The sequence below is a fragment of the Oncorhynchus mykiss genome, unplaced genomic scaffold (genome assembly GCF_013265735.2).
Source record: "Oncorhynchus mykiss isolate Arlee unplaced genomic scaffold, USDA_OmykA_1.1 un_scaffold_189, whole genome shotgun sequence".
Classification (NCBI taxonomy): Eukaryota; Metazoa; Chordata; class Actinopteri; order Salmoniformes; family Salmonidae; genus Oncorhynchus; species Oncorhynchus mykiss.
Genome location: NW_023493675.1, coordinates 352,930 through 366,774, shown reverse-complemented (window position 1 = coordinate 366,774; position 13,845 = coordinate 352,930).

The window sequence follows — 13,845 nt, the reverse complement described above, 5'->3', positions numbered from 1 at the left end:
TATTCAATGTTTGTCCAGCGCCTTCAGAAAATATTCAATGTTTGTTCAGCGCCTTCAGAAAATATTCAATGTTTGTTCAGCGCCTTCGGACAATATTCAATGTTTGTTCAGTGCCTTCAGAAAATATTCAATGTTTGTCCAGTGCCTTCAGAAAATATTCAATGTTTGTCCAGTGCCTTCAGAAAATATTCAATGTTTGTCCAGTGCCTTCAGAAAATATTCAATGTTTGTTCAGCGCCTTCAGAAAATATTCAATGTTTGTCCAGTGCCTTCAGAAAATATTCAATGTTTGTCCAGTGCCTTCAGAAAATATTCAATGTTTGTTCAGCGCCTTCAGAAAATATTCAATGTTTGTCCAGTGCCTTCAGAAAATATTCAATGTTTGTTCAGTGCCTTCAGAAAATATTCAATGTTTGTCCAGTGCCTTCAGAAAATATTCAATGTTTGTTCAGTGCCTTCAGAAAATATTCAGACCCCTTTTGTTCCATTACAGCTTATTCTAAAATGTATTAAATTACATGTGTTCCTCATCAATCTACACACAATAGCCCAATAATAATTGAATTGACCACAAGTGGACTCCAATCAAGTTGTAGAAACATCTCAAGGATGATCAATGGGAAACAGGATGCGCCTGAGTTCAATTACGAGGATCAGAGCAAAGGGTCTGAAAACTTATGTAAATAAGATTTATGTTTTTTTGTTTTTAATACATTTGCTAAAATTTCTAAAAGCCTTTTATCGCTTCATCATTATGGGGTATTGTGATGTCATTATGGGGTATTGTGATGTCATTATGGGGTATTGTGATGTCATTATGGGGTATTGTGATGTCATTATGGGGTATTGTGTGTAGATTGTTGAGGAAATTGTTATATTTAATCCATTTTAGAATAAGGCTGTAACGTAACAAAATTTGAAAAAAGTCAAGGGGTCTGAATACTTTCCAAAGGCATTGGAAGTGATTGAGGAGAGAGCATCATTACTATATTCTGATTAAAATCATTGACAAAATCATTGACACTTACTCACTTAAGAGAACACCTGACCAAAGCAATGCGTGACCCATGCAGAATTAAAACTATATTCATCTTAATGAGAAATATAATCTAATAAACAAATGTTTGCATAACCAAAGACATGAAAACGGGTGGGAACATTGTATTTAGCTAGGATTTCATAAGGCCAGGAATGTCATTGAGAATAACAATAGACAATAGTTAATGTTGCTAGTTCAGGGATGAAGATAGTGCAGGTTGATGAATGTTAAGGATGTGTTCACAGTGTGGATGTTGACAGAGGGGGATTCCAACCCCAAAGTAATAGTGGTACAAAATATCATAAAGGTCATTTAACATTCTGGTTTAGGGGGTAATAACTTTATGGAAACCACTATTCACACTGGGTACAGACATAGAAAACTGGTTAACATTCTGGTTTAGGGGGTAATAACTTCATGGAAACCACTAATCACACTGGGTACAGACATAGAAAACCATCACACCAAGGAGGTGTAACAGGGATGAATGGCTATTCAATATACAACAGTAGTCTTCTGTAACAAGCAATACCTGGTAAATATGTTTACTGTTGTTCAGATAGAGCCCGATCAGCATACTGTAGTTCAGATAGAGCCCGATCAGCATACTGTAGTTCAGATAGAGCCTGATCAGCATACTGTAGTTCAGATAGAGCCTGATCAGCATACTGTAGTTCAGATAGAGCCCGATCAGCATACTGTAGTTCAGATAGAGCCCGATCAGCATACTGTAGTTCAGATAGAGCCTGATCAGCATACTGTAGTTCAGATAGAGCCCGATCAGCATACTGTTGTTCAGATAGAGCCTGATCAGCATACTGTAGTTCAGATAGAGCCCGATCAGCATACTGTAGTTCAGATAGAGCCTGATCAGCATACTGTAGTTCAGATAGAGCCTGATCAGCATACTGTAGTTCAGATAGAGCCCGATCAGCAGACTGTAGTTCAGATAGAGCCCGATCAGCATACTGTAGTTCAGATAGAGCCCGATCAGCATACTGTAGTTCAGATAGAGCCCAATCAGCATACTGTAGTTCAGATAGAGCCTGATCAGCATACTGTAGTTCAGATAGAGCCTGATCAGCATACTGTAGTTCAGATAGAGCCCGATCAGCATACTGTAGTTCAGATAGAGCCTGATCAGCAGACTGTAGTTCAGATAGAGCCTGATCAGCATACTGTAGTTCAGATAGAGCCTGATCAGCAGGGTGGGCAATATAGTAAACAACTGTATCGTCTGCAGACAGATGCAGGTAACAGTTTATTTTGGCAAAACAACATTGTTAATGTAAACAATATAGTTGTTAATTAGACATTCTAACATATAACACAATGCCGAGGTACTAAAGATTTTATATGCAACATTTGACACACAAAAGTACTCGTTACAATTTTGAATGCTAAGCAGGACAAGGAAAATATTCAAATTCACACACTTATTAAGAGAATCTACGTGGTCATTCCTACTGCCTCTGATCTGGTGGGCTCTACTAAACAGAGAACAACCCTGGTCATTCCTACTGCCTCTGATCTGGCTCTACTAAACAGAGAACATCCCTGGTCATTCCTACTACCTCTGATCTGGTGGGCTCTACTAAACAGAGAACATCCCTGGTCATTTCTACTGCCTCTGATCTGGCTCTACTAAACAGAGAACATCCCTGGTCATTTCTACTGCCTCTGATCTGGCTCTACTAAACAGAGAACATCCCTGGTCATACCTACTGCCTCTGATCTGGCTCTACTAAATAGAGAACATCCCTGGTCATTTCTACTGCCTCTGATCTGAGCTCTACTAAACACAAATGCATCGTTTGAAAACAAGAAAATGCTACCGTCTGCTTTGCTTAATATGAGGAATTTGAAATGATTTACACTTTTAACTTTTGATAATTCAGTATATTTAGAACCAAAGACTTTTACTCGAGTAGTATTTTACTGGGTGACTTTCAATTAACTTTCTTAAGGTTTCTAAACATTTACTCCTGAAGACATGTGGATACTTTTTACACCACATACAGGATATATATATATAGTCCCTTGAATGAGAAGGTGTGTCCAAACTTTTGACTGGTATACAGTACCAGTATATATTTCTTTATTTTTTATATATATATATATATATAGTACCAGTCAAAAGTTTGGACCTACTCATTCAAGGGACTTTCTTTATTTGGGCGGCGCACAACGTCGTCTGGGTTTGGCCAGGGTAATTGTAAATAAGAATTTGTTCTTAACTAACTTGCCTAGTTAAAGGTTACACACACACATATACACAGACACACACATACACAGACCACAAAGGTATTTTGTTGACATTTACATATGTCCCCATTACCAGTAAAACATCCTCAAAACCTACTTCTTTCACTTACTTTCGTGGAGTCATTACATCATCTACCTACGTTATATAGGAATGTAGGTCATCTACCTACGTTATATCAGAATGGCACGTCAGCTTTGACATCGGTTTTGCACATCGGCGTTAAACTAGACATCAGGCTGATGCCGATGTTGGCATTTTTATCAAATATTGTCCGATTCCGATATGCTCACCAATATATCATCCATCAGATGGAACTACTCAGACGTTCATCCATCACTACCAAATATCACTTGATTATCAGAGGGGTCTATTATGACATCAGAAAGAACTACTCAGACATTCCAAATATCACTTGATTATCAGAGGGGTCTATTATGACATCAGAAAGAACTACTCAGACATTCCAAATATCACTTGATTATCAGAGGGGTGTATTATGACATCAGAAAGAACTACTCAGACATTCCAAATATCACTTGATTATCAGAGGGGTGTATTATGACATCAGATAGAACTACTCAGACATTCCAAATATCACTTGATTATCAGAGGGGTGTATTATGACATCAGAAAGAACTACTCAGACATTCCAAATATCACTTGATTATCAGAGGGGTGTATTATGACATCAGATAGAACTACTCAGACATTCCAAATATCACTTGATTATCAGAGGGGTGTATTATGACATCATATAGAACTACTCAGACATTCCAAATATCACTTGATTATCAGAGGGGTGTATTATGACATCATATAGAACTACTCAGACATTCCAAATATCACTTGATTATCAGAGGGGTGTATTATGACATCATATAGAACTACTCAGACATTCCAAATATCACTTGATTATCAGAGGGGTGTATTATGACATCATATAGAACTACTCAGACATTCCAAATATCACTTGATTATCAGAGGGGTGTATTATGACATCATATAGAACTACTCAGACATTCCAAATATCACTTGATTATCAGAGGGGTGTATTATGACATCATATAGAACTACTCAGACATTCCAAATATCACTTGATTATCAGAGGGGTGTATTATGACATCAGATAGAACTACTCAGACATTCCAAATATCACTTGATTATCAGAGGGGTGTATTATGACATCATATAGAACTACTCAGACATTCCAAATATCACTTGATTATCAGAGGGGTGTATTATGACATCAGATAGAACTACTCAGACATTCCAAATATCACTTGATTATCAGAGGGGTGTATTATGACATCAGATAGAACTACTCAGACATTCCAAATATCACTTGATTATCAGAGGGGTGTATTATGACATCAGATAGAACTACTCAGACATTCCAAATATCACTTGATTATCAGAGGGGTGTATTATGACATCAGATAGAACTACTCAGACATTCCAAATATCACTTGATTATCAGAGGGGTGTATTATGACATCATATAGAACTACTCAGACATTCCAAATAGCACTTGATTATCAGAGGGGTGTATTATGACATCATATAGAACTACTCAGACATTCCAAATATCACTTGATTATCAGAGGGGTGTATTATGACATCATATAGAACTACTCAGACATTCCAAATCAGGCTTCATCCATATCATGAAGGTGGATATTGATCCAACCATTTCCAAAGTAATGACCGGGCTGATGGAAACAGGATATGCCTGTACACTTTTCTAAATGCCTACAGAAGATTGTTGGTTTGTTTTACATGGTGGGGTGTTTTTGTGTCAGTAAACATTTATGAGTGAGAAATGGCAGTGGAAACTCCTTTATGAGCAAATATTTATATAATAACCATCATATCGAAGTTAACTTGGAGTCACGCGATGATATATTGTGTGGTCCTCCCACAACGACTTGGGAACCCATGTAGTTTATTAGGCTACAGATTAAATAAATGATGAACTTCACAGGGTGGTGAAAGTTCATGTGTTGAGCTTGATGCTCCTTTCCAATACATTTTGAGGGTCTTATTCTGGTGACATGATGATTGATGCTTGGTTGCCATTTGACAAATAAAATAATGTCGCTCTTATCCATAATAATCTCATCATGTAGGTAGCCTACCAGCACTGTATCTTTGAGCTGTTGGCTACAGTGCACGGGACAAGAGGACTTTTGCTACATAACTCAACGGTTTTTCAAAACCATCAGTAGAGTTGAAAATGCGTAGAATAGGACTGTACAGCCTTACCTGCATTCCCACCTGTACAGTTACTAGAGAGTAGAATAGGACTGTACAGCCTTACCTGCATTCCCACCTGTACAGTTACTAGAGAGTAGAATAGGACTGTACAGCCTTACCTGCATCCCCACCTGTACAGTTACTAGAGAGTAGAATAGGACTGTACAGCCTTACCTGCATTCCCACCTGTACAGTTACTAGAGAGTAGAATAGGACTGTACAGCCTTACCTGCATTCCCACCTTACAGTTAGAGAGTAGGCGAAGTTCCTCAATGTGGGGAAGAATACCTCTAACGTGGAATTTTTAAAAATGTAATTACATTTTTTATTTAAACTTTATTTAACCAGGAAGGGCTCATTGAGATTACAATCTCTTTTACAAGAGTGTCCTGGCCAAGATAGGCAGCACCAAGTCATTACAAAAAATTACAGACAGACAACATGAAAAACTACAAGTAATCTAGTAAAAACCATTGAATTCACAAGAATATAAAACAGCAAATTAAAAACATTGACAGGTCAGGGAATCAGCCTCAAAATCCTTCATCAGTGACTTAAAAACACCAATCGGGACAAGTTCTTCCAGTTTAAAACTATTTTGTAAGGCGTTCCAAGACGATGGCACAGAGTACATCCCTGGTTTTACAAGCACTATACTCCACCAACTGAGCTACAGGACCACAAGGAATGATCAAGGAATGACGCAGATAAACACACACAGCCTGAGTTTCAGAAATATAATTGTATCAAAGACCGTAACATTGAAACTGCATATTTAGTTACAATCAAATATTATTTGTCACAGCCTTACCTGTGGAATAGGACTGTACAGCCTTACCTGTGGAATAGGACTGTACAGCCGTACCTGTGGAATAGCAGCTGACGTGATTTTACTGACATAAAACTTTGGATGGAAACGTGGTTAATCAAGCTATATACAGATCAAATCAAATCAAATCAAATTTATTTATATAGCCCTTCGTACATAAGCTGATATCTCAAAGTGCTGTACAGAAACCCAGCCTAAAACCCCAAACAGCAAGCAATGCAGGTGTAGAAGCACAGGCTAATTATGTTCCTCTCAGGAAGCTCCGTGGTTAATCAAGCTATATACAGGCTAATTATGTTCCTCTCGGGAAGCTCCGTGGTTAATCAAGCTGTATACAGGCTAATTATGTTCCTCTCGGGAAGCTCCGTGGTTAATCAAGCTGTATACAGGCTAATTATGTTCCTCTCAGGAAGCTCCGTGGTTAATCAAGCTGTATACAGGCTAATTATGTTCCTCTCGGGAAGCTCCGTGGTTAATCAAGCTGTATACAGGCTAATTATTCTCCTCTCAGGAAGCTCCGTGGTTAATCAAGCTGTATACAGGCTAATTATTCTCCTCTCAGGAAGCTCCGTGGTTAATCAAGCTGTATACAGGCTAATTATTCTCCTCTCAGGAAGCTCCGTGGTTAATCAAGCTGTATACAGGCTAATTATTCTCCTCTCAGGAAGCTCCGTGGTTAATCAAGCTGTATACAGGCTAATTATTCTCCTCTCAGGAAGCTCTGTGGTTAATCAAGCTGTATACAGGCTAATTATTCTCCTCTCAGGAAGCTCCGTGGTTAATCAAGCTGTATACAGGCTAATTATTCTCCTCTCAGGAAGCTCCGTGGTTAATCAAGCTGTATACAGGCTAATTATTCTCCTCTCAGGAAGCTCCGTGGTTAATCAAGCTGTATACAGGCTAATTAATTATTATACAGGCTAAATAGCCTGCAGAGTTCTGTCCTACTATCCAGGTCTGTACCCAAACAATTTGAACTTCTACTTTTAAAAATCCACCTCTCTAAAAACAAGTCTCTCACCGTTGCCGCCTGCTATAGACCACCCTCTGCCCCCAGCTGTGCTCTGGACACCATATGTGAACTGATTGCCCCCCATCTATCTTCAGAGATCGTGCTGCTAGGCGACCTAAACTGGAACATGCTTAACACCCCAGCCATCCTACAATCTAAACTTGATGCCCTCAATCTCACACAAATTATCAATGAACCTACCAGGTACCTCCCAAAGCCTTAAACACGGGCACCCTCATAGATATCATCCTAACCAACTTCCCCTCTAAATACACCTCTGCTGTCTTCAACCAAGATCTCAGCGATCACTGCCTCATTGCCTGCATCCGTAATGGGTCAGCGGTCAAACGACCTCCTCTCATCACTGTAAAACACTTCAGCGAGCAGGCCTTTCTAATCGACCTGGCCGGGGTATCCTGGAAGGATATTGACCTCATCCCGTCAGTAGAGGATGCCTGGATATTTTTTTTAAATGCCTTCCTAATCATCTTTAAACATGCCCCATTCAAGAAATTTAGAACCAGGAACAGATATAGCCCTTGGTTCTCCCCAGACCTGACTGCCCTTAACCAACACAAAAACATTCTATGGCGTTCTGCATTAGCATCGAACAGCCCCCGTGATATGCAGCTGTTCAGGGAAGCTAGAAACCATTATACACAGGCAGTTAGAAAAGCCAAGGCTAGCTTTTTCAAGCAGAAATTTGCTTCCTGCAACACTAACTCAAAAAAGTTCTGGGACACTGTAAAGTCCATGGAGAATAAGAACACCTCCTCCCAGCTGCTCACTGCACTGAAGATAGGAAACACTGTCACCACTGATAAATCCACCATAATTGAGAATTTCAATAAGCATTTTTCTACGGCTGGCCATGCTTTCCACCTGGCTACTCCTACCCCTGTCAACAGCACTGCACCCCCAACAGCAACTCGCCCAAGCCTTCCCCATTTCTCCTTCTCCCAAATCCATTCAGCTGATGTTCTGAAAGAGCTGCAAAATCTGGACCCCTACAAATCAGCCGGGCTAGACAATCTGGACCCTTTCTTTCTAAAATTATCTGCCGAAATTGTTGCCACCCCTATTACTAGCCTGTTCAACCTCTCTTTCTGAGATTCCCAAAGATTGGAAAGCAGCTGCGGTCATCCCCCTCTTCAAAGGGGGGGACACTCTTGACCCAAACTGCTACAGACCTATATCTATCCTACCATGCCTTTCTAAGGTCTTCGAAAGCCAAGTCAACAAACAGATTACCGACCATTTCGGATCTCACCATACCTTCTCTGCTATGCAATCTGGTTTCAGAGCTGGTCATGGGTGCACCTCAGCCACGCTCAAGGTCCTAAACGATATCTTAACCGCCATCGATAAGAAACATTACTGTGCAGCCGTATTCATTGATCTGGCCAAGGCTTTCGACTCTGTCAATCACCACATCCTCATCGGCAGACTCAACAGCCTTGGTTTCTCAAATGATTGCCTCGCCTGGTTCACCAACTACTTCTCTGATAGAGTTCAGTGTGTCAAATCGGAGGGTCTGTTGTCCGGACCCCTGGCAGTCTCTATGGGGGTGCCACAGGGTTCAATTCTTGGACCGACTCTCTTCTCTGTATACATCAATGAGGTCGCTCTTACTGCTGGTGAGTCTCTGATCCACCTCTACGCAGACGACACCATTCTGTATACTTCCGGCCCTTCTTTGGACACTGTGTTAACAACCCTCCAGGCAAGCTTCAATGCCATACAACTCTCCTTCCGTGGCCTCCAATTGCTCTTAAATACAAGTAAAACTAAATGCATGCTCTTCAACCGATCGCTACCTGCACCTACCAACCTGTCCAACATCACTACTCTGGACGGCTCTGACTTAGAATACGTGGACAACTACAAATACTTAGGTGTCTGGTTAGACTGTAAACTCTCCTTCCAGACCCATATCAAACATCTCCAATCCAAAGTTAAATCTAGAATTGGCTTCCTATTTCGCAACAAAGCATCCTTCACTCATGCTGCCAAACATACCCTTGTAAAACTGACCATCCTACCAATCCTCGACTTTGGCGATGTCATTTACAAAATAGCCCTACTCAACAATTTGGAAGCAGTCTATCACAGCGCAATCCGTTTTGTCACCAAAGCCCCATATACTACCCACCATTGCGACCTGTACGCTCTCGTTGGCTGGCCCTCGCTTCATACTCATCGCCAAACCCACTGGCTCCATGTCATCTACAAGACCCTGCTAGGTAAAGTCCCCCCTTATCTCAGCTCGCTGGTCACCATAGCATCTCCCACCTGTAGCACACGCTCCAGCAGGTATATCTCTCTAGTCACCCCCAAAACCAATTCTTTCTTTGGCCGCCTCTCTTTCCAGTTCTCTGCTGCCAATGACTGCCAATGACTGGAACGAACTACAAAAATCTCTGAAACTGGAAACACTTATCTCCCTCACTAGCTTTAAGCACCAACTGTCAGAGCAGCTCACAGATTACTGCACCTGTACATAGCCCACCTATAATTTAGCCCAAACAACTACCTCTTTCCCAACTGTATTTAATTTATTTATTTTGCTCCTTTGCACACCATTATTTTTATTTCTACTTTGCACATTCTTCCATTGCAAAACTACCATTCCAGTGTTTTATTTGCTATATTGTATTTACCTTGCCACCATGGCCTTTTTTGCCTTTACCTCCCTTCTCACCTCATTTGCTCACATTGTATATAGACTTGTTTACACTGTATTATTGACTGTATGTTTGTTTTACTCCATGTGTAACTCTGTGTCGTTGTATCTGTCGAACTGCTTTGCTTTATCTTGGCCAGGTCGCAATTGTAAATGAGAACTTGTTCTCAACTTGCCTACCTGGTTAAATAAAGGTAAAATAAATAAAATAAATAATTGTGTTCCTCTCAGGAAGCTCCGTGGTTAATCAAGCTGTATACAGGCTAATTAATGTCCTCTCAGGAAGCTCCGGTAAACAGTGGTTGTAGTGCACTGCTGCCACCACCAGGCCTGGAGTGCATTTTGACTTTGTTGATAGCTAACTGCTGTGTTGCTAAAAACGTAGCAGCTAACTAGCTGGCTACCGATCAACCTATTGTGTGTATTGAACATTGATATTGGACTGTAGCAGCTAGCTGGCTACTGATCAACCTATTGTGTGTATTGAACATTCATATTGGACAGCCTTACCTATAGAGTAGCACCACCACCCATCAGCCCATTCTCTTCTTGATGTCAAAGCTGCTTATGATTAATAATCTTATTTATTTCAAGACACACTAAGATGGCCCCATACTATTCCTTTAAAGCCCCTCTGTCAGATATAAATCATCAGAGTGGGAAACCAACTGACATGGAAACAATGGAGCAAATGTATCACTATCAGAGGGGTGTATTATGACATCAGATAGAACTACTCAGACACTCCAAATATCACTTGATTATCAGAGGGGTGTATTATGACATCAGAGAGAACTACTCAGACATTCCAAATCAGGCTTCATCCATATCATGAAGGTGGATACTGATCCAACCATTTCAAAAGTAATGACCGGGCTGATGGAAACAGGATATGCCTTTACAATTTTATAAATCCAGACAGGCAATTTGTTTGTTCATTTTACAGGGTGGGATCCTTTTGTGTCAGTAAAAATGTATGAGCAGGAAATAGAGGTGGAAACTCCTTTATGCGCAAATATTTATATAATAACCATCATATTGAAGTTAAACGTGGAGTCATGTGATGATATGTTGTCAGGTCCTCCCACTATGACTTGGGAACCTATGTAGTTTATTAGGCTACAGATTAAATAAATGATGAACTTCACAGGGTGGTGAAAGTGCATGTGTTGAGCTTGATGCTCCTTTCCAATACATTTTGATGGTCTTATTCTGGTGACATGATGATTGATGCTTAGCTGCCATTTGACAAATAATATTATAAAATAATATGGCTCTCATCCATAATAATCTCATCATGTACAGTGGGGAGAACAAGTATTTGATACACTGCCGATTTTGCAGGTTTTCCTACTTACAAAGCATGTAGAGGTCTGTAATTTGTATCATAGGTACACTTCAACTGTAAGAGACGGAATCTAAAACAAAAATCAAGAAAATCCCATTGTATGATTTTTAAGTAATTAATTTGCATTTTATTGCATGACATAAGTATTTGATACATCAGATTCAACACCTGCTGCTTATTCAAACCAGCCCACTGGGCACAGACATCAGTTCAACATCTAGTTTCTATTTACATTTCTTTGAGTCCTCAACTAAAGTGAATTCAACATGAAATCAACACAAAATGTCACCTGTCATTGGATTTAGGTTCCCAGTTGGGTGAAAAATAAAGATTCCTGATGTTGATGGCTTTTTACAAATCCAATCAGTTTTCTACATTGATCTAACATCATCACATGGATTTATTTAGTTGAAATGACGTGGAAACAACATTTATTCATACAGTGAGAGGCTTGGGTCAATCCGTGAGCGAGTCAGTGAATATTTTCATGTCATTAAATCATCAGTGGGCTACAATGCAAATGTCAACAATGGAACAAATGCATCACATCCAAATATCACTGTATTATCTGTAGTGCTGGAGGAATACCCAGATAAACACACAGTCAGAGTTTAAAAAAGGACCATTTAAACACATGGAATCTGATCTACTCTATATTCAAACTGACAGACTCCATATTCAGTTTTAGTTTCTAATAAAAACAAACAAATATATGTTTGAGTATACTTTGTACAATTCAATTTCATCTGGTAAAAACAATTAAACACAGTCAATAAAATAAGACAATGGGAGCACTGTGTATGTTCTCTGATGAATTTTAAGTCAATGTGATGTGAAATATCAATTTACACACTAGAAGTATTTATTCTATCCTGTGTGGATTTTCATATGACTTTTAAGTGACTGTGATGAGTAATATGTCTTCCCACAGTCTGAACATTTGTAAGGCTTCTCCCCTGTGTGCAGTCTCATGTGTTCTTTCAGCTTTCCTAACCGGTTAAAACACTTTCCACACTGGGAACAGTCGTAAGAATAGGACTGTACAGCCTTACCTGCATCCCCACCTGTACAGTTACTAGAGAGTAGAATAGGACTGTACAGCCTTACCTGCATTCCCACCTGTACAGTTACTAGAGAGTAGAATAGGACTGTACAGCCTTACCTGCATCCCCACCTGTACAGTTACTAGAGAGTAGAATAGGACTGTACAGCCTTACCTGCATTCCCACCTGTACAGTTACTAGAGAGTAGAATAGGACTGTACAGCCTTACCTGCATTCCCACCTGTACAGTTACTAGAGAGTAGGCGAAGTTCCTCAATCTGGGGAAGAATACCTCTAATGTGGAATTTATAAAAATTTAATTACATTTTTTATTTAAACTTTATTTAACCAGGAAGGGTTCATTAAGATTAAAATCTATTTTTTCAAGAGTGTCCTGGCCAGTATTTAACATTCATATTGGACTGTACAGCCTTACCTGCGGAATAGGACTGTACAGCCTTACCTGTGGAATAGGACTGTACAGCCTTACCTGTGGAATAGGACTGTACAGCCTTACCTGTGGAATAGGACTGTACAGCATTACCTGTGGAATAGGACTGTACAGCATTACCTGCGGAATAGGACTGTACAGCATTACCTGCGGAATAGGACTGTACAGCCTTACCTGTGGAATAGGACTGTACAGCATTACCTGCGGAATAGGACTGTACAGCCTTACCTGTGGAATAGGACTGTACAGCCTTACCTGTGGAATAGGACTGTACAGCCTTACCTGTGGAATAGGACTGTACAGCCTTACCTGTGGAATAGCAGCTGACGTGAGTTTTTTGTACGGTATGACTTTACTGACATAAAACTTTGGATGGAAACGTGGTTAATCAAGCTATATACAGGCTAATTATGTTCCTCTCAGGAAGCTCCGTGGTTAATCAAGCTGTATACAGGCTAATTATTCTCCTCTCAGGAAGCTCCGTGGTTAATCAAGCTATATACAGGCTAATTATGTTCCTCTCAGGAAGCTCCGTGGTTAATCAAGCTGTATACAGGCTAATTATTCTCCTCTCAGGAAGCTCCGTGGTTAATCAAGCTATATACAGGCTAATTATGTTCCTCTCAGGAAGCTCCGTGGTTAATCAAGCTGTATACAGGCTAATTATTCTCCTCTCAGGAAGCTCCGTGGTTAATCAAGCTGTATACAGGCTAATTATTCTCCTCTCAGGAAGCTCCGTGGTTAATCAAGCTGTATACAGGCTAATTATTCTCCTCTCAGGAAGCTCCGTGGTTAATCAAGCTGTATACAGGCTAATTATGTTCCTCTCAGGAAGCTCCGTGGTTAATCAAGCTGTATACAGGCTAATTATTCTCCTCTCAGGAAGCTCCGTGGTTAATCAAGCTGTATACAGGCTAATTA